At 44.9% G+C, this 18728-nt stretch overlaps 1 protein-coding gene across 1 annotated transcript in view; it reads right to left on the bottom strand.

Moving 5' to 3' along the window:
• Positions 1-18728, bottom strand: part of NAV2 (neuron navigator 2) — a 773799-nt gene that overhangs the window by 497195 nt on the left and 257876 nt on the right. The gene's annotated exons all lie outside the window — the stretch shown is intronic.

Genomic DNA, 18728 nt, shown 5'->3' with positions numbered 1-18728 from the left:
AGTAAAATACTGGCAAACCGAATCCAGCAGCACATCAGAAAGCTTATCCACCATGATCAAGTGGGCTTCATCCCTGGGATGCAAGGCTGGTTCAACATATGCATATCAATAAATATAATCTATCATATAAACAGAACCAAAGACAAAAAGCACATGATTATCTCAATAGATGCAGAAAAGGCCTTTGACAAAATTCAACAACCCTTCATGCTAAAACCTCTCAATAAATTAGGTATTGATGGGACATATCTCAAAATAATAAGAGCTATTTATGACAAACCCACAGCCAATATCATACTGAATGGGCAAAAACTGGAAGCATTCCCTTTGAAAACTGGCACAAGACAGGGATGCCCTCTCTCAGCACTCCTATTCAACATAGTGTTGGAAGTTCTGGCCATGGCAATCAGGCAGGAGAAAGAAATAAAGAGTTTTCAATTAGGAAAAGAGGAAGTCAAATTGTCCCTGTTTGCAGATGATATGATTGTATATTTAGAAAACCCCATCATCTCAGCCCAAAATCTCCTTACGCTGATAAGCAACTTCAGCAAAGTCTCAGGATACAAAATCAATGTGCAAAAATCACAAGCATTCCTATACACCAATAACAGACAAATAGAGGGCCAAATCATGAGTGAACTCCCATTCACAATTGCTTCAAAGAGAATAAAATGCCTAGGAATCCAACTTACAAAGGATGTGAAGGACCTCTTCAAGGAGAACTACAAACTACTGCTCAGTGAAATAAAAGAGGATACAAACAAATGGAAGAACATTCCATGCTCATGGACAGGAAGACTCAATATCATGAAAATGGCCATACTTCCCAAGGTATTTTATAGATTCAGTGCCATCCCCATCAAGCTACAAATGACTTTCTTCACAGAATTGGAAAAAACTACTTTAAAGTTTATATGGAACCAAACAAGAGCCCCCATTGCCAAGACAAACCTAGAGGCATCGTGCTACCTGACTTCAAACTATACCACAAGGCTACAGTAACCAAAACAGCATGGTAGTGGTCCCAAAACAGAGATATAGACCAATGGAACAGAACAGAGCCCTCAGAAATAATACCACACATCTACAACCATTTGATCTTTGAGAAGCCTGACAAAAACAAGAAATGGAGAAAGGATTCCCTATTTAATAAATGGTGCTGGGAAAACTGGCTAGCCATATGTAGAAAGCTGAAACTGGATCCCTTTCTTACACCTTATACAAAAATTCATTCAAGATGGATTAAAGACTCACATGTTAGACCTAAAACCATAAAAACCCTAGAAGAAAACCTAGGCAATACCATTCAGGACATAGGCATGGGCAAGGTCTTCATGTCTAAAACGCCAAAAGCAATGGCAACAAAAGCCAAAATTGAGAAATGGGATCTAATTAAACTAAAGAGCTTCTGCACAGCAAAAGAAACTACCATGAGAGTGAACGGGCAACCTACAGAATGGGAGAAAATTTTTGCAATCTACCCATCTGACAAAGGGCTAATATGCAGAATCTACAAAGAACTTAAACAAATTTACAAGAAAAAATCAAACAACCCCATCAAAAAGTGGGTGAAGGATATGAACAGACACTTCTCAAAAGAAGACATTTATGCAGCCAACAGATACGTGAAAAAATGCTCATCATCACTGGCCATCAGAGAAATGCAAATCAAAACCACAATGAGATACCATCTCACACCAGTTATAATGGCCATCATTAAAAAGTCAGGAAACAGCAGGTGCTGGAGAGGATGTGGAGAAATAGGAACACTTTTACACTGTTGGTGGGACTGTAAACTAGTTCAACCATTGTGGAAGTCAGTGTGGTGATTCCTCAAGGATCTAGAACTAGAAATACCATATGACCCAGCCATCCCATTACTGGGTATATACCCAAAGGATTATAAATCATGCTGCTATAAAGACACACGCACACGTATGTTTATTGCGGCACTATTCACAATAGCAAAGACTTGGAACCAACCCAAATGCCCATCAATGATAGACTGGATTAAGCAAATGTGGCACATATATGCCATGGAATACTATGCAGCCATAAAAAATGAGTTCATGTCCTTTATAGGGACATGGGTGAAGCTGGAAACCATCATTCTGAGCAAATTATCGCAAGGACAGAAAACCAAACACTGCATGTTCTCACTTATAGGTGGGAATTGAACACTGAGAACACTTGGACACAGGATGGGGAACACCACACACCAGGGCCTGTCATGGGGTGGGGGGAGGGGGGAGCGACAGCATTAGGAGAAATACCTAATGTAAATGACAAGTTAATGGGTGCAGCACGCCAACATGGCACATGTATACATATGTAACAAACCTGCACGTTGTGCACATGTACCCTAGAACTTAAAGTATAAAAAAAGAGAACAAAAAAATTCTGAAAAACACAAAAAAATTAAATGATCACATTTGAGCCCTGCAATATTCCTGTGAGGTAAAGAATATTTAGCCTAGGATCAGAGGCAGGCCACAGAGATGTTAAGTAATTTGCCTAAGAACACACAGTGAGTAAGAGGCAGAAACAGGATATGAACTCAGGTCTGTGGAAACGCCAATGTGCTTTTGTGGATGGACACTTGAGAGCATGTTATAAGAATGTGGTCAGGTTTCAGGGGATGGGGGGAGGTTTACTCTCTTTCCTGCCATCCCTACCCCTTAGCTCTAGCCAAAGTGGGTCTCTCTTCTCTGCGTCCCAGAAAGGCCATCTTCCTTCTTTCTCCACTTATCTCTTTCCCTGTACCCCCTCCCCAAATCTTTCCTTCTTAGATTTCCTGTGGTTCTCAGAAGCACCCATATATCTCCCCTCAGAGCCCTCATGTCCCCAACCTGACTCTAGATTTTTCAGCTGATTTTTCTTTGTCTGGCCCCATCTGCATGTCAAATCTATGGCTCCCCACCACCACAGCTTAGCACAGGGCTAGGCCCATGGTAGAGACTTAGACTGTTCCCATTGCTTCTCCTGATGACAAGGATGACCCTTGAGTCACCAGGTACCCATCCATCCATCCATCCATCCATACATACATACATCTATCCAGCCAGCCATCTAGCCATCCAGCTACCCATCCATCCATCCATCCATCCATCCATGCATCTATCCAGCCAGCCATCTATCCATCCATCTATCCATCCATCCATCTATCCTCCATCCATCCATCCATCCATCCATCCATCCATCCATCCATCTATTCGTTCATCCATCCATCCATCCATCCATCCACCAATCCATCCACCAATCCATCCATCCATCCATCCATCCATCCATCCATCCATCCATCCATCCAGCAATCCATCCATCCAGCTGTCCATCCATCCATCCACCAATCCATCCATCCATCCATCCATCCATCCATCCATCCATCCATCCAGCAATCCATCCATCCAGCAGTCCATCCATCCATCCAGCAGTCCATCCATCCATCCAGCAATCCATCCATCCATCCAGCAATCCATCCATTGATCCATCCAGCCATCCAGCCAGCCAGCCAGCAATCCATCCATCCATCCATCCATCCAGCCAGCCAGCCAGCCAGCCAGCCATGCAACAAATATTTAAGGACCTACTATCTTTGAGGCACCATTCTAGGTATTTATTTATATCAAAGAATAAAATCAGACAAAAATATCTGCCTTATGGGTCTTATAGTCTAGGGAGGAATGAAAGACAACAAACAAGAGGTAAGTAAATTACGGAGTATGTGAGAAGATGAGGACTAAGGGAAAAACAGCATGGAGAATCCAAAGCCCATGGGGGAATTTTAGGCAAGGCTTGAAGGAGAGAGTGAGTGAGTCATGAGGATATCTGTAGGAAGAGGGTTCTGAGTTCTGCAAGTGGCAAGTGCAAAGGCCCTGAAGTGAGTGTGTGCCATTGTGACTGGAGCAGCATGACCTGAAGGGAGTGATAGGAGAGGAAGTCAGACTGTGTAGGGACTTAGCCACCATAAGGACATGGATTTGTAATCTGAAGGCAGGGGTAGGAGAAGCTGAAAGGTCCTCCCTCCCAGATCATTGTTTTGCTGCTTCTTTTCATTCAGGTTTCAACCAAAGCTGTCTCCTCAGGGAGGCCATTCCTGGGACCACCTTAACTAAGTGGCGCCCTCACACTTTACCATGCACTTCTTATCACAACTACCATCTTTAATCTTCTTCATAGCTCTTACTGCCTGGAAATTAGCTAATGTAGATTTTCTTGATTCATGTGTCTCTCTCCGTGAGAGTGGAAGTCCCTTTAAGGCAGGCCTGTGTCATCTTCTTTAATACAGAATCCTCAAAGCAGAGCAGCAAGCAGCCTGTTATCCCCCCATTACCAGACAGTTAATAGCTGATGTACCCCCAGAGGGCTGATTACCGGCTCATAAACCTGTTGGGAAGGCAGGTGTATGCTTTCTGCAGAATTCCACCCTACCCCTATTCCAGCTGCCAACATCCTCCTAAGATGCCCTTCTAACACCCACCTAACTAGGGCATGAGAAATTAACCTCAAGTTATAGGAAGCTAAAAGAAACCATTTTCAAAGCTACATCCTTTCTCTGACCCTGCTGCCTCTCAACTAGGTCATTAAAAATAAATAGCTCTTTTCCTAGAAAGAAAAGAAATGTGGTATTGCCCTGCTGCTCCAGTCAGAAATCTGTATTACCTAGAGACTTCTAGGGAGAAAATAAGGGAAAAAAGGAGAGAACAAGCTAGGTACTTGACACAGATTTTATCATTTAGGCCCCCAAATGAGCCTGCAATGTAATGTTATGAGACCCATGTTATAGATGAGGAGACTGAGGCTCAGAGGGTAAGTAATTTTCCGTATCTCAGTATTAAATTATGAGTACATGGCAAAGGCAGAATTCTATCTTGGGTCTGCCTGACACCAAAGCCTCATGCTCTTTCTACATCTCTATGCTAACCTCTCAGCCTCAATTCAGCATAAAAACCTATTCTGAGGACTGAAAAGAACCAGGAAAAGGAAAAAGGAACCCATCTTGATAGGGCTGGGGTTTGCTGAGAGCCCTCTCAGCACTTATGCCAGAGGAGCCATCCTGGGCCTAGAGTCGCCCAAGCAGAAGCATGCACCTTGGTCCAGGGCATGCAGGACAGCGCTGTCCTCCCCATCATCAGGGCATGTGGAGCAACCCTGGGGGCCAGCTCGCCAGCCTGGGTGCTCCACAGGGAGTCTCCAGCTGCCTGCCTGACTGCCTTCCAGACTAAACATTCCCTCTCCCAACTCTCCCTGCTCTGCGGGGGCAAAGTGTCCTAGGAGAGTCTCAACAACAGAAGTGAAGGATAGTTTACGTGTGTCTAAGGACACCCTTGGGAGAGAGGCGGGCATGTACCCAGGCTTACAAACAGGCTGCAATACACACACATAGGGGAGGCCAGCCCAGAGAGCCACAAATCACGCACACAGACACACACACACACACACACACACACACACACAGTCAAGCGCAAAAATGGTTATCTCTGAACACTGATAATGAGAGGTGGGCCCACATTAAATTACAAACACAGAAATACTCAGCATGGTGTGCCCTGGACTTCTGGACTCCAAGAAGGACATGTAGGCCTAAATGTGAATACACAATCACATAGCCTACGGGGCTCTATTTTGGAAAAAAGGGAAGAAAAAAAAAACCTGTGAATGTTTCCACTGTGTGCTGCTTGTAAAAATTCTGCAGCCTGGAGAAATGCGCCTGAGCTGTGTGGCTGTGTGTGGGCTGTCAGATAAAGTGGGGATCATGAAAACAAACAGCTCTGAGAGCATGATGATGGGGAGGCAGCGCTCTGCTTACAGGGTTAGGGGTGGGGGCTGGGTACTGGTCAGGATCCCCCCAACAGTGGACACAGACGGAGCTGATGGGCTTACTGCTTCAGTTTTCTGAAAAATAAAATAAGCCTACCCTATGTGGTTGCTTTGCTAAGATTCAATGTAATGAGCATTTGAAGCAGGAGCAGGGTGCTAACACATCACACACTGTCAATAAATGGAGGCTGCTATGATTAAGCTCACAATACCTCTGGTAATAAGGGGACATGATTCATTTCATTGCCATCTTCAATGCTTCCCCTTTTAGAGCTGATTCATTATGGCTCAGAAATATTATTACTAAAAATGCATTTCATATATGTGTATATGTATACAATGAATGTCTAGCACTGAGTGCCTAGCCACTGTTTTGCATTTATTATTGTTACTAAAAATGCATTTAATACATGTGTATATGGGTGTAAGACATTACGTATATATTACTTGGCTTTTACAACAACCATATGAGGACGTACTATTATTATCCCCATTTTACAAATAAGGAAATAGAGGCTCAGAGGAGTTCGGCAAGTTTTCCCAAGTCAAACCATTAGTAAATAGAGGAGTTTGAATATGAACATAAATCCACTTAAGTGTTAAAAACTCTGGTCATTATATATATATATATATATATATATATATATCATATATATGATATATACAGTATATTATGTATACATCTTTATATTTAATATACATATTTGTTATTGTTGGAAGTCAGCCTGAGCAGCTGAGTAGGCACTAGTGAGCCCAGACTCTCAGGCAATGAGTATAAAGTACCCATTCTGAGCTTCCCCCAGTTTGGGGCAGGCAGCCATCTGTTGACTCCATCACGGCTCCTCTCTTGGACGTAATTTTGAGCATGAAGTAATAGCACTGGGGGTGGGACAGAAGTCACAAAGAAGAGTACCATGTTGGGTAGTAAAAATGAAAGCTTTTGGTGGCTAGAGAGGTCTTTAAGGAAGAGATCCAGAAAACAGAAGGCACATAGGGATTAAAGAAGAGAAGTCCCCATCATAATCCTCACTGTGACCTGGAGGGCATGACCATTCACTCTATAGAGTTCTAGGGGAAATTCCTGGCAGAGGCCCTGAGCAGAACAGGAAAACCACAGCTACAGAGAAAATGCCTCCAGCAGCATGACCTATGCCACTGGCCCACAGAGCTGGGTCTCACTCTCCTCCAGTGGCCAGATGTGTGTGTTGAAAAGACAGCAGGACATCAAGAGTGAGCCCTAATGTGAACTATGGACATTGGGTGATAACCACGATGTGTCAATGTAGGTTCATTGAGTGTAACAAATGTACCACACACTGGTGTGATATTGATAGCAGAGGATGCTATATGTGCAGGGCCAGGGGCTACATGGGAATTCTCTGTACTTCTGCTCAATTTTGCTGTAAACCTAAAACTGCTCTATACAATAAAATTTATTAATTAAAGAGAGAGAGAAAGGGTGGGGTGGAGCCAAAAGAAAGGCACATGCTACCACTGCACCTGAGGATTTTATCTCTGTTCTGAGCAGCCAAGAGGTTTCCAGGAGGTGTCTCACGGAACTAGGCTGGAGTGGAGAGGAACAGAGCCAGCAGGACCCAGCCCCCGCCTCATCTCCTCTTCAACCCCCACCAGATTTTATTTGCTTTATGGACTGGGCTTCCGCATCAACTTCATTTTAAGAAAGTTGTGCTGCCAGCCTTGTTTTAAGGCCTTTTGCACCAGAGGCTCCACCCTGGGTAAGACCACTACCCTCTTTATCTGTACAGCACCCTGCAGTTCTCAAAGCTTTTTCATGAAAGAGGCCCAGAAGGAAGGAAGCTCACCCTTCAGCCCTATTATCAGATTGGGCATATAGAAAGTGCTAAAAATTATTTTTTGCATGAATGAATAACTCATGTGCATTTTACAGCAAACCTGTGAGGTAGATGAGGCAATTTAGGTTTTATCCATTTTACATTTACTGAGTTGCTTACAATTGGTTAGGCATTGTAGTAAGCACTTCACATGAATTATGTCATATATCCTCCTTGAAACCTTTGAGCTAAGTAACATTATCATGGATGAAACTGGGGCACAGGCAGGTAAACTAACTTGCCAAAGGTCATATAGCTAGTTAAAAGCGGATTCCAACTCTGGCCGCTTGGTTCTTGCCCATGATGAAAAGTTCTTTTAGACTCAGTGAAACCTGGGTTGGGAGAGTTGTAGCAACCCCTGCAAGTCCTGGAGAGGATTGGCCATAGAAGCCAAGTTCAGATCCCCCAAACAGCTCAGACATCCTCCCACACCATCAAGACATCAAGTCTGATTAGATGAGATGGCTGCTTCTTCAACCACCTAGCAAACACAAGACATTTCCAGCCTGGGGGGCCAAGGACAGCCCCTCCTGGGAGATCTGTCCATACCCAAGGCCTGCCTGATGCAGTGGTGGTAGGGAAAGGACACAGGAAAGCATATTTAGAATGATAATAAGAGCAAGACAAAAACATGATTTTTTTTTCCCTAAAGCCTCACATCCCCTCCATATCCTCAGCTCAAACACTGGGTAGACCCTAGTTAGTTGTGGAAATTTGCCAGCTGGGTCCCTGGTGTGGTTTGGCTGTGTCCCCACCAAAATCTCCACTTGAATTGCATCTCCCAGAATTCCCAAGTGTTGTGGGAGAGACCCATGGGGAGGTAACTGAAATCATGGGGGCCAGTCTTTCCCATGCTATTCTTGTGATAGTGAATAAGGCTCATGAGATCTGATGGGTTTATCAGGGGTTTCTGCTTTGGCTTTTTCCTCATTCTCTCTTGCCACTGCCATTTAAGAAGCACCTTTTGCCTTCCGGCATGATTCTGAGGCCTCCCCAGCCATATGGAACTATAAGTCCAATTAACCTCTTTTTCTTCCCAGTTGCAGGTATGTCTTTATCAGCACTGTGAAAACAGACTAATACAGTAAATTGGTACCAGTAGAATGGGGTGTTGCTGAAAAGACACCTGAAAATGTGGAAGTGACTTTGGTAACAGGCAGAGGTTCAAACAGTTTGGAGGGCTCAGAAGACAGGAAAATGTGGGGAAGTTTGGAACCTTCTAGAGACTTGTTGAATGGTTTTGCCCAAAATGCTGATAGCCATATGGACAATAAGGTCCAGGCTGAGGTGGTCTCAGATGGAGATGAGGAACTTGTTGGGAACTGAAGTAAAGGTGACTCTTGTTATGTTTTAGCAAAGAGGCTGGTGGCATTTTGCCCCTGCCCTAGAGATTTGTGGAGCTTTGAACTTGAGAGAGATGATTTAGGGTATCTGGTGGAAGAAATTTCTAAGCAGCAAAGCATTCAAGAGGTGACTTGGGTACTGCTAAAGGCATTCCATTTTATAAGGGAAGCAGAGCATAAGTTTGGAAAATTTGCAGCCTGACTATGTGATAGAAAAGAAAAACGCATTGTCTGGGGAGAAATTCAAGCTGGCTGCAGAAATTTCGATAAGTAGCAAGGAGCCTAATGTTAATCCCCAAGACCGTGGGGGAAAATATCTCCAGGCCATGTCAGAGACCTTCATGGCAGCCCCTCCCATCACATGCCCAGAGGCTCAGGAGGAAAAAATGCTTTCATGGGCCAGGCCCAGGGTTCCTGTGCTGTGTGCAGCCTAGGGACTTGGCAGCCTGTGTTCCAGCCACTCCAGCCATGGCTGAAAGGGGCCAATGTAGGGCTTGGGCCATGGCTTCAGAGGGTGGAAGCTCCAAGCCTTGGCAGCTTCCATGTAGTGCTGAGCCTGTGGGTGCATAGAAGTCAATAATTGAGGTTTGGGAACCTCTGCCTAGATTTCAGAAGATGTATGGAAATGGCTGGATGTCCAGGCAAAAGTTTGCTGCAGGGGCGGTGCCCTCATGGAGAACCTCTGCTAGGGCAGTACAGAAGGAAAATGTGGGGTGGGATTCCCCACACAGAGTCCCTACTGGGGCACTGCCTAGTGTAGCTGTGAGAAGAGGGCCACCGTTCTCCAGACCCCAGAATGGCAGATCGACCGACAGCTTGCACCATGTGCCTAGAAAAGCCACAGACACTCAGTGTCAGCCTGTGAAAGCAGCTGGGAGGGAGGCTGTACCCTGCCAAGCCACAGGGGTGGAGCTGCCCAAGACCATGGGAACCCATCTCTTGCATCAGAGTGACCTGGATGTGAGACCTGGAGTCAAAAAAGATCATTTTGGAGCTTTAAAATTTGACTGCCCCACTGGATTTTGGACTTGCATGGGCCATGTAACCCCTTAATTTTGGCCAATTTCTCCCATTTGGAATGACTGTATTTACCCAATACCTGTACCCCCATTGTATCTAGGAAGTCACTAGCTTGCTTTTGATTTTACAGGCTCATAGGCAGAAGGGACTTGCCTTGTCTCAGGTGAGACGTTTGATTGTGGACTGTTGGGTTAATGCTGAAATGAGTTAAGACTTTGGGGGACTGTAGGGAAGGAACAATTAGTTTCTTGAAATGTGAGGACATGAGATTTGAAGGGACCAGGGGTGGAATGATATGGTTTGGCTGTGTCCCCATCAAAATTTCAACTTGAAATGCTGAGATTTCCCAGAATTCCCATGTGTTGTGGGAGGGACCCAGGGGGAGGTAATTGAATCATGGGGCCAGTCTTTCCCATTCTATTCTCGTGATAGTGAATAAGTCTCACGAGATTTGATGGGTTTATCAGGGGTTTCTGCTTTTGCTTCTTCCTCATTCTCTCTTGCTGCCACCATGTAAGAAGCACCTTTCACCTTCCACCATGATTCTGAGGCTTCTCTAGCCATGTGGAACTGTAAGTGCAATTAAACCTCTTTATCTTCCCAGTCTTGGGTATGTCTTTATCAGCAGCATGAAAACAGACTAGTACAGTCCCTCTCACCCAGGAAGGGGCTGGGCTGAGCCTGGAGAAAGACAAAGAGGTGCTAAGTTTACAGGCATTTAGGCAAGTAGGCCTGGGCTCTTACGAATGCATCCATCCACCCACCCATTCATCCACCTCCATCCATCCATCCATCCATCCACTGCCCCATCCATCCATCCATCCATCCATCCACTTATCCATCCATCCACTGCTCCGTCCATCCATCCATGCATCCACTTATCCATCTATCCATTTGCTGGAAATGGAACAAGTGCCCATATTCTGCTGCTCTGAAGCTGATTGACCTCTAGGCTTCCTCTCTAAGACTGATGGTCATTTGAGAACTGGATATCAACAGGTTATGACAAAGCTCTTCAAGCTCTGATGCACTTCACCTGTGAAAAGTTGTTTCTGCTATACCTGCATTATAAAGCAGTAAGAGATTTCTGAGACTTCAAAGGGAATTCATTGTATAGAAAGCTCAGAGCTGCAACTGTAGCCCACATCTATGTAGCATGAATGAGCCCATGGCACCCATTGCCTTGGGCAAAATCCAATTTCCCCATCCCTTTATTTTCCTCTTTATTCTGACTTCCTCATCCACATATAGGTTATTATCTTTTGTCAACTATATATTTTAAGCCTCCTCAAATCCTTTTTTGGAATCAAGTTGAATCATAGAAGAAAAAAATGACTGAATTGAACTAAAGCAGATGAAATAAGAAGGCGATTTATTTCAGTAACTGAGATGAGCTCCCAAACTGAGAGTTCAACCATTCTCTGTCACCCCCACCCGTGATCCTGGGGATATGATTGCTATCAAATGACTTTCTAACATTCTTTCTGCTCGAGGAATGGCAGCCCTTCAATTAGCACCTATCAATCCTGGTTTTGGGCATCTGATGGAGAGCCCCTAGCTTAGTGTTCTCATTGTAAAATTGGGATTATATTTGTTCCTAGCCTGCAAAACTGTTGAGAGGATTAGTTGACCTCTGCATGTAGTAAGGGCTCAGTTATAGTTAGCTGTTATTACTGGTAGATTTCAGTGACGCATGACTTAAACAGAGGTCCAGTCTTGGCACTAGAGCCAATATGGACCCACTGAGCAACTCTTTCTACCTTCCTCTCAAGATTTGAGTGTAGAGTAGAACCTTTGAGAACACAGAGGCTTGCATGGCCAATAATCATCTGTTCAATTGATTCTAGATATTTAATGGTAATAACCTCCTCCCTCCCCAGTTAAGGCTAGGTGAAGCATGCAGTGGTTAGTCTTCTCTGCCAAGCCGTTGGGGTACACATGATTTCTGTCTTCAAGGCACCTAGTGCCTCTGGGAAAGACTAACCTACAGACAATCAACCACAGCACCAGGATGAATGAACTGGTGATGGCTCCATCTTGCCTTTAGACCTTTGCCCATGCTATTCCCTCACCTGTTATAATTTTCCTTCCCTTCACCCTCCCTTCACCTGTTCTTCTTCCCTCTCTACCTCTCTCTCTCCCCTCTGTGGAAGGCATTCGTTGTGTTTCTACAGACTCATTCTTGATATATTTTGTATTCTCGTTTTCTCCCTCCCCTCTTTCCTCTCTTTCTCAATTTTCAACTCTCAATTTCAACTTTTGTTTCTATTTTTATATTTGGAATTGGTTACTGTCCTTTTAGTAGTAAGATAAATGGCTAAAATATGCCTGCAGCTTGTCTTTAATTAACACATCTCACAGTGTTATCTGCTTTCAAAAAGGCCTCTACTGGTGTACTAGGCAGAATCATGCCATCTAGAGATGTCTGCAACCCAATCCCCTGAACCTGTGAATAGGCACATTTATGACAAAAGTGATTTTGCAGATCAGATTAAATTAAGGATGTTAAAATAGGGAGATGATTATTCAGGTGGGCCCAATGTAATCACAAGGGCCCTCAAAGATGGGAGAAGAAGGCAGAAGAATGAGAGAAGGAAATGAGACCATGAAAGCAGAGGTCACAGTGATGCCAGTGTTGCACCTGGGGGCCGCCAGCCAAGGAGTGTGGGCAGCCTCTAGAAACTGGGGAAGACAAGGAAATCGATTCTCCCTCTAGAGCCTCCAGGAGGAATGCAGCCCTGCTGACACCTAAATTTTCAACTCGGACCTCCAGAAAGTCATTAATTTGCATTGTTTCAAGCCACAGAGTTAGTGGTAATTTGTTACAGTAGTAATAGGGAACCAATAGAGCTGGCTCCAAAAGAAAGGGAAGGAAACCCTGTTTCTTACAGAAGTATTTCCATTTCCTAATGTCAGTACAACTAGGTTTTATGGGAGTACTTGTGTGTGAGGGTGTGGGACTTGCCCATATGGCATATGGCTATCTTTTCTCCTCCAGATCATGGTTGACACAGGACAAGTTTCCTCAAAATAAATAAACACTGTCATTTCAATTGAACCTTTGTGTGGAGATAAGTTCACATCCCGAAGTGGACTTGGGCTGCAAGCCCCTTCCTCTGAAAAACATCAAGGGCATCATTGTGTTCATGCACTAATAAGCACTGCAAGGCAGTGGATTTGCTTTGCTTGTGCTTTCTTTTCATAGCGGCATCTGCTGGGCTTCAGCTGGCATCTGGACATAGCACAAGAGAGGACATGATTGCAGATGAGGGGATCTGACACCCAAGGAAGGAGGCAGTGGTCTGAACAACATCTTACCACTTATGAACACACCTATGTTCATGCAGTGAAAGCATGAGTTCTGTTTATTTGAACAACAGAGCTCTGAACAGTCCCCAAGCAGCCCATTTGCTCTGCTGGAATGCAGAGCATGGTAGTGCAGAGAAGTCTTTGAGGTCAGAGCTGAATTTGAAAATTGCCCCCTATTGATGGGTAACCAGGGTTGTTATTGTTTTTTCTTCAGCTGTAAAATGGGAGAATTGGGGGAGGTTCTGGTTTTGCACTGAGATAATGCATTGATGTGCACAGCACAGTCTCTGGATCAAAGTAAGCCATCAATACACAGTAGCTCTTGGGATTGCATTTAGCCTCCTGATCTAGCACAATAGCAAGAATAATAAAGAAGCAAGACTAGGGTTCTGTGGTCAGTTATCTTGTTTGAAGAATCTCTGCTGAAATGTCTCAAAAGGACATGACATATTTGTCTTCTTGGTTCCCTTTACACACGACACTTCTCTTCCAAGCTGTGATTATGAAGTCTGTAATCTGAGTTCCCATCTCAAATCCTGCTCCAGGAGTCTGTTTACTTCCCTGTCCCTCAAAGTATTCTCAGCCCAGCCATACCCATTCATTAGAGACTCTAAGACTGACAAGGAAAAGAGCTGAGCCATGAGTGGAGACACTGTGCAAGAAGTAACTGCTTACTCCTTCCTTTGGGTCAAGGAGTACAATCAGCTGATATGGCAGGAAACTGCAGTGTTGGGTTAAGTAGCAGTCAGATACATTTAAGTGGAACTGGCCCATCTTCCAGCTGCAACCTCAGATGACAGCTATCCTAGCTCCACTTAGAAAGGCAGTGCCTCTTCTGCTCACCAGTGGGCTGCCTTCCCCAGAGCTCATGATGGCAAGGTGGAACAGAGCTGGTCCCCAGGCCTAGCAGAGCAAGAACAGGGCAGCTAGGGACCAATCATCCTGGCTTTCCTCTGGGCCAAGAGGGCTCCCTGTTTCAAAGGCAGATAGTGGAATATCTGAGAAAGAAGTCAGGATTGAGGGTGATAGCCACCCCTGTGGGCCTATGTAGAGTAAGAGCTGAAGATCCAACTGGAAAGGATGGTAGGAGCCATCTCCACTGCACCTTATTCAAACTCCCCAGGGACACAAACTGAGAGCAGCCCTGTAACCAGTGTGGTTGCAGAGCAGGCAAATCAGAGCCCAGCTGTAAGCAGACCCTTCTCTTCCTTCCCTGGCCTGGGAGCTGGCCCATACAGTGTAGAAGGTGCATGCCAGCTGGAGCAATGCATCTCCAACTCCAAAGTGTTGGAGAATCACTTGGAGATCCTGTTAAAATGCAGATTGTGAGTCAGTGGATCTGGAGTGGGGCCTGAGCCTCTGCATTTCTAAGATCTCAGGTAAGGCCATGCTGGTGGCCTGCCTTTGGGATTGCAATTAGCCTGATAACAGGCTAAAACAATAAAAAATAAAGGATAATACAGAAACAAGATGAGGGTCTTGTAGGAGACTCTTCTGTCCGCTTCCATGATGTTCTGGGTGTCATATCTCTTGGCAGAGGTAATTTAGAGTGCTTCCACTTCCAAGTGGCCTTTGGGGTCCCCCTCTATGGGCACTTTGAAGAATTAACAGGGTATAGGACAGGGCTTGGAGATTTGGATGAGACTAACATTGAGTACCTGCTTGGAACAGCAGCAAGACGAAAGGCAAGGAGCTGGGACTGGGCAGAGTTTAGCTGAAGCAGTTGGGAGGGGCAGGTGAGGAGAGGACGGTTAAGGGAAAAAAAAGTGGAAAATGGAGAAGTGAGGTCAGTGAGGAGCACTGGACACTGAGTCAAAACTCACTCTCATCAGCTTTAACACCTGGGGCAAGCTGACACCTCTGAGCCTCAGTTTCTTTATCTATAAATGAGTAGTGTAACATTTAAGCCTCAGGATTAGGGTGAAGGTTAAATAAAGCAACAAATGTGAAAGCATCCAGCAAATTACCTGGCATGTAATAGTATCCAATATCCAATACATTTTGAAATAACAAACCAGTAAGTAGGCTCAGGCTTTGCAGAGTCTTGACAGCCAAACAAAGGAGTTTGGCTTGTGCTGCCAAGAAGCCAGTCACAGATTATTCCTAACTGCAATAAAGCAAGCTCTCCCTAGGGATCTCTGCTTAACTGCCTCTGAGTAATTCTGAGCACTTAAGTGGAACTCAAACAGATAAAATTATATAGTTCAAAACCAGTCTTGAATGCAGACCCCTCACTAATCCCGATTAATCTTTTGCCTCCGTCTGAAATGGTATGATTCCACAGGCCCCTGGATTTCCTGGAGTAATCCACTATCCCTCTCTCCTCATAGACTCCAAGATAAGCAGCAGGTTGCATCGGTTGCATGTTAATAGGATGTCCCGGCGAAACAACACAACCCATGCCCATATCCTGTCCAGGGCCTGGAATACCAGGACCTTCCAAATCCCAAATCTGATGAAAAGAAATGACCCATTTTGCAGGGACCTTGCTAGAAGCCCTTAGAAAAAGGCTGCATTGAGAAAGAGTCCTTTCTAGGCAAACAAATGAGGTCCAGGAGGCAGTGCTGCTGCCTATGCCAGGAAGGCTTTGTGGAGGCCTGTGCCTACCCTCTTCCCCGCTAACCATTCCATCCTCACATGCTCCCTTGCACAGGTCTCAGCTAAGTAGAGCCTGTGCTGCTTTTCATGACTTTCCTTTTTTTTTTTTTTTTTAGTAATATTTAGAAATGGTTTGGGGCCCAGAAACTTAAACATGTCCACTGAGCCATTATTTTCCTGCAGTATATGTTTTTAAAAGAGATAGAAACAAAGCTTGCATTTCACAGACAACAGGAAACGGTAAATACACTTAGGATCAGTGCAGAGGAGTCCATCTTCCTTTACTCTCCTTGGGAGAGGATCTTAGGTGGTGCTGGGCCAGACAACTAAGTGCTTCTCCCCCAAAACCAAAAGATCTAGATGAGTTTGGGGGTTGAAGGGTCAGCTGGATGGAGGCACATCAGAACCAGCTGTGGGTATTTTTTCTTTCCTAAGTAAATATCCCTTGCCCCAACTCCTCCCCTGGACCTTTCAAAAAACAGGCAGCAGTCCAATGTTGTGGTTAGAACATGAGCCCTGGACACAGGCTGTCTGGGCTCAATTCTAGCTCTGCAATTCACCAACTGGAGGCCTTGGGTAAGTTAACCAATGTGTTAGTCTGTTTTCATGCTGCTGATAAAGATATACTCAAGACAGGGAAGAAAAATGAGTTTAATGGACTTACAGTCCCACATGGCTGGGGAGGCCTTACAATCATGGCAGAAGGCAAGGAGGAGCAAGTCATGTCTTACATGGATGGCGGCAGGCAAAGAGAGAGCTTGTGCAGGGAAAGTCTCATTTTTAAAACCATCAGATCTCATGAGACTCCTTCACTATCATAAGAAAGTGCAGGAAAAACCCACCCCCATAATTCAATCCCCCACCAGGTTCCTCTCACAACACATGGGAATTGTGGGAGCTACAATTCAAGATGAGATTTGGGTGGGGACATAGCCAAACCATATCAACCAACTTCAGTGCCTTAGTTTCTTCACCTGTAAAACAGAGGGATACAAGTGCCCATCTCATGAGGCTGCTACAAGGGTCAAAGGAGTTAATAGCCATGAGGTAGTTAGAGCATTGCCTGGCACAAAGCAAGATTCAATGATTTAATGCATTCCAAGCCACCAATACCTAATATGTCCCCAAACTCTCAATCTTAGCTGCTCCAGCCCAGTCCTCTTGTAGTTCCCCAACCCCATAAATGACAACTCCATCCTTCCTGTTGCTCGGACCCCAATCCTTGGAGTCATTTTTGACTCCTCTTTTCACACTCTATACACCATCCATTAATAAATCCTATCAACTCTGATTTGAGCACATATTTAGCACCTGGCCACATTTAAACACACCACTGCTGCCTCCCCAGTCCAAGCCACTGTCATCTTTCATCCTGACTGTTGCAGTAACCTCCTCCTACCCTCACCTCCAGGCCCACAATCTCTTCTTCTTATAGCCTCTAGAGTAATTCTTTAAAAACATTTAAGTCACATGATGTTTCTCCTCTGCTTAAAACCCTCCAAAGCCCCCTATCTCACTCATAGTAAAAGCCAAAGTTCTACTGGGCCCTAGAAAGTCCTATGTGATACAGCCCACTGCCTCTCTGATGCTACTGCCTACTTCTCTTCCCCTTGCTCCCTCTCCCCCAGCCACATGCTCTTCCTTGCTGTTCCTTGAACATGCCCAGCATGCTCCTGCCTCCGGCCTTTGCACATGCCATTCCCTCTGCCCAGAACACTCTTCCCTCAGAACCCTTATAGCTCCCTCCCTCCCTTCCTTCCTTCAGGCTCTACTCAAATGTCACCTCATCAGAAAGTCCGTCCTTGAACCTCCTATATAAAACCTTCCATCACTCACTATACCCCTTTCTTTGCTTGATTTTCCTTTTGAGCTCTTATTACCAGTTAATGTTATACATCTTTGTTCTTCTGCTTTTTTTCCTCTTTCCCTGCTTTAGATATGCTGCTCTAATATAGCAGCAGCCTAGTCCCTTTTCTCTTTTGCTCTATTTCTTTTCTTTTCTTTTTTTTTTTTTTTTTTTTTTGAGATGGAGTCTGGCTCTGTTGCCCAGGCTGGAGTGCAGTGGCGCAATCTTGGCTCACTGCAACCTCCGCCTCCCGGGTCCAAGTGATCCTCCTGCCTCCGCCTCCCAAGTAGCTGGGACTACAGGCACATGCCACCATGCCAGGGTAATTTTTTGTATGTTTAGTAGAGATGGCGTTTCACTGTGTTAGCCAGGATTGTCTCGATCTCCTGACTTCGTGATCCACCTGCCTTGGCATCCCAAACTGCTGGGATTACAGACATAAGCCACTGCGCCTGGCCCTCTTTTGCTCTATTTCTAGTCTCTAGAAACATGCCTGGCACATAGTGGGTGTTTATAACTGTGAATATCTCCCTCCCTCCATTTCTGTCCCCCTCTAATACAGCTTCATGCTGCAGCCAGAAGGATCGGCTTACAATACAAATTTTAAATTTTATAATGCTCCTCTGTCACTCAAGAACCACCAGTGGAACCCCCTGCTGCCCACAAGGCAAAGCTACTATGTGACATGGAAGTCCTTTTGTGGTCTTGTCCTATGTAACCTCAGCCCTCTCTGTTGCCATCAGTGAACCCTCTTCCCATGGAGCAGAAATGTGTCATTGCTCCCTGAGTAATGATCCTTTGCTCATGCTGTTCCCTCAACTTAGAATGCCCTTCCTCCCTTTCTCCATCTGTCAGACTCTCATTGTAGTGGGTTGAATGGTGGTCCCCTAAATGATATGTCCACCTGGAATCCATAAAAACAACCACATTTCGAAAAAGGAT

The sequence above is a fragment of the Nomascus leucogenys genome, chromosome 15, assembly GCF_006542625.1.
Source record: "Nomascus leucogenys isolate Asia chromosome 15, Asia_NLE_v1, whole genome shotgun sequence".
Lineage (NCBI taxonomy): Eukaryota > Metazoa > Chordata > Mammalia > Primates > Hylobatidae > Nomascus > Nomascus leucogenys.
This window is presented reverse-complemented; position numbering and strand designations above follow the sequence as displayed.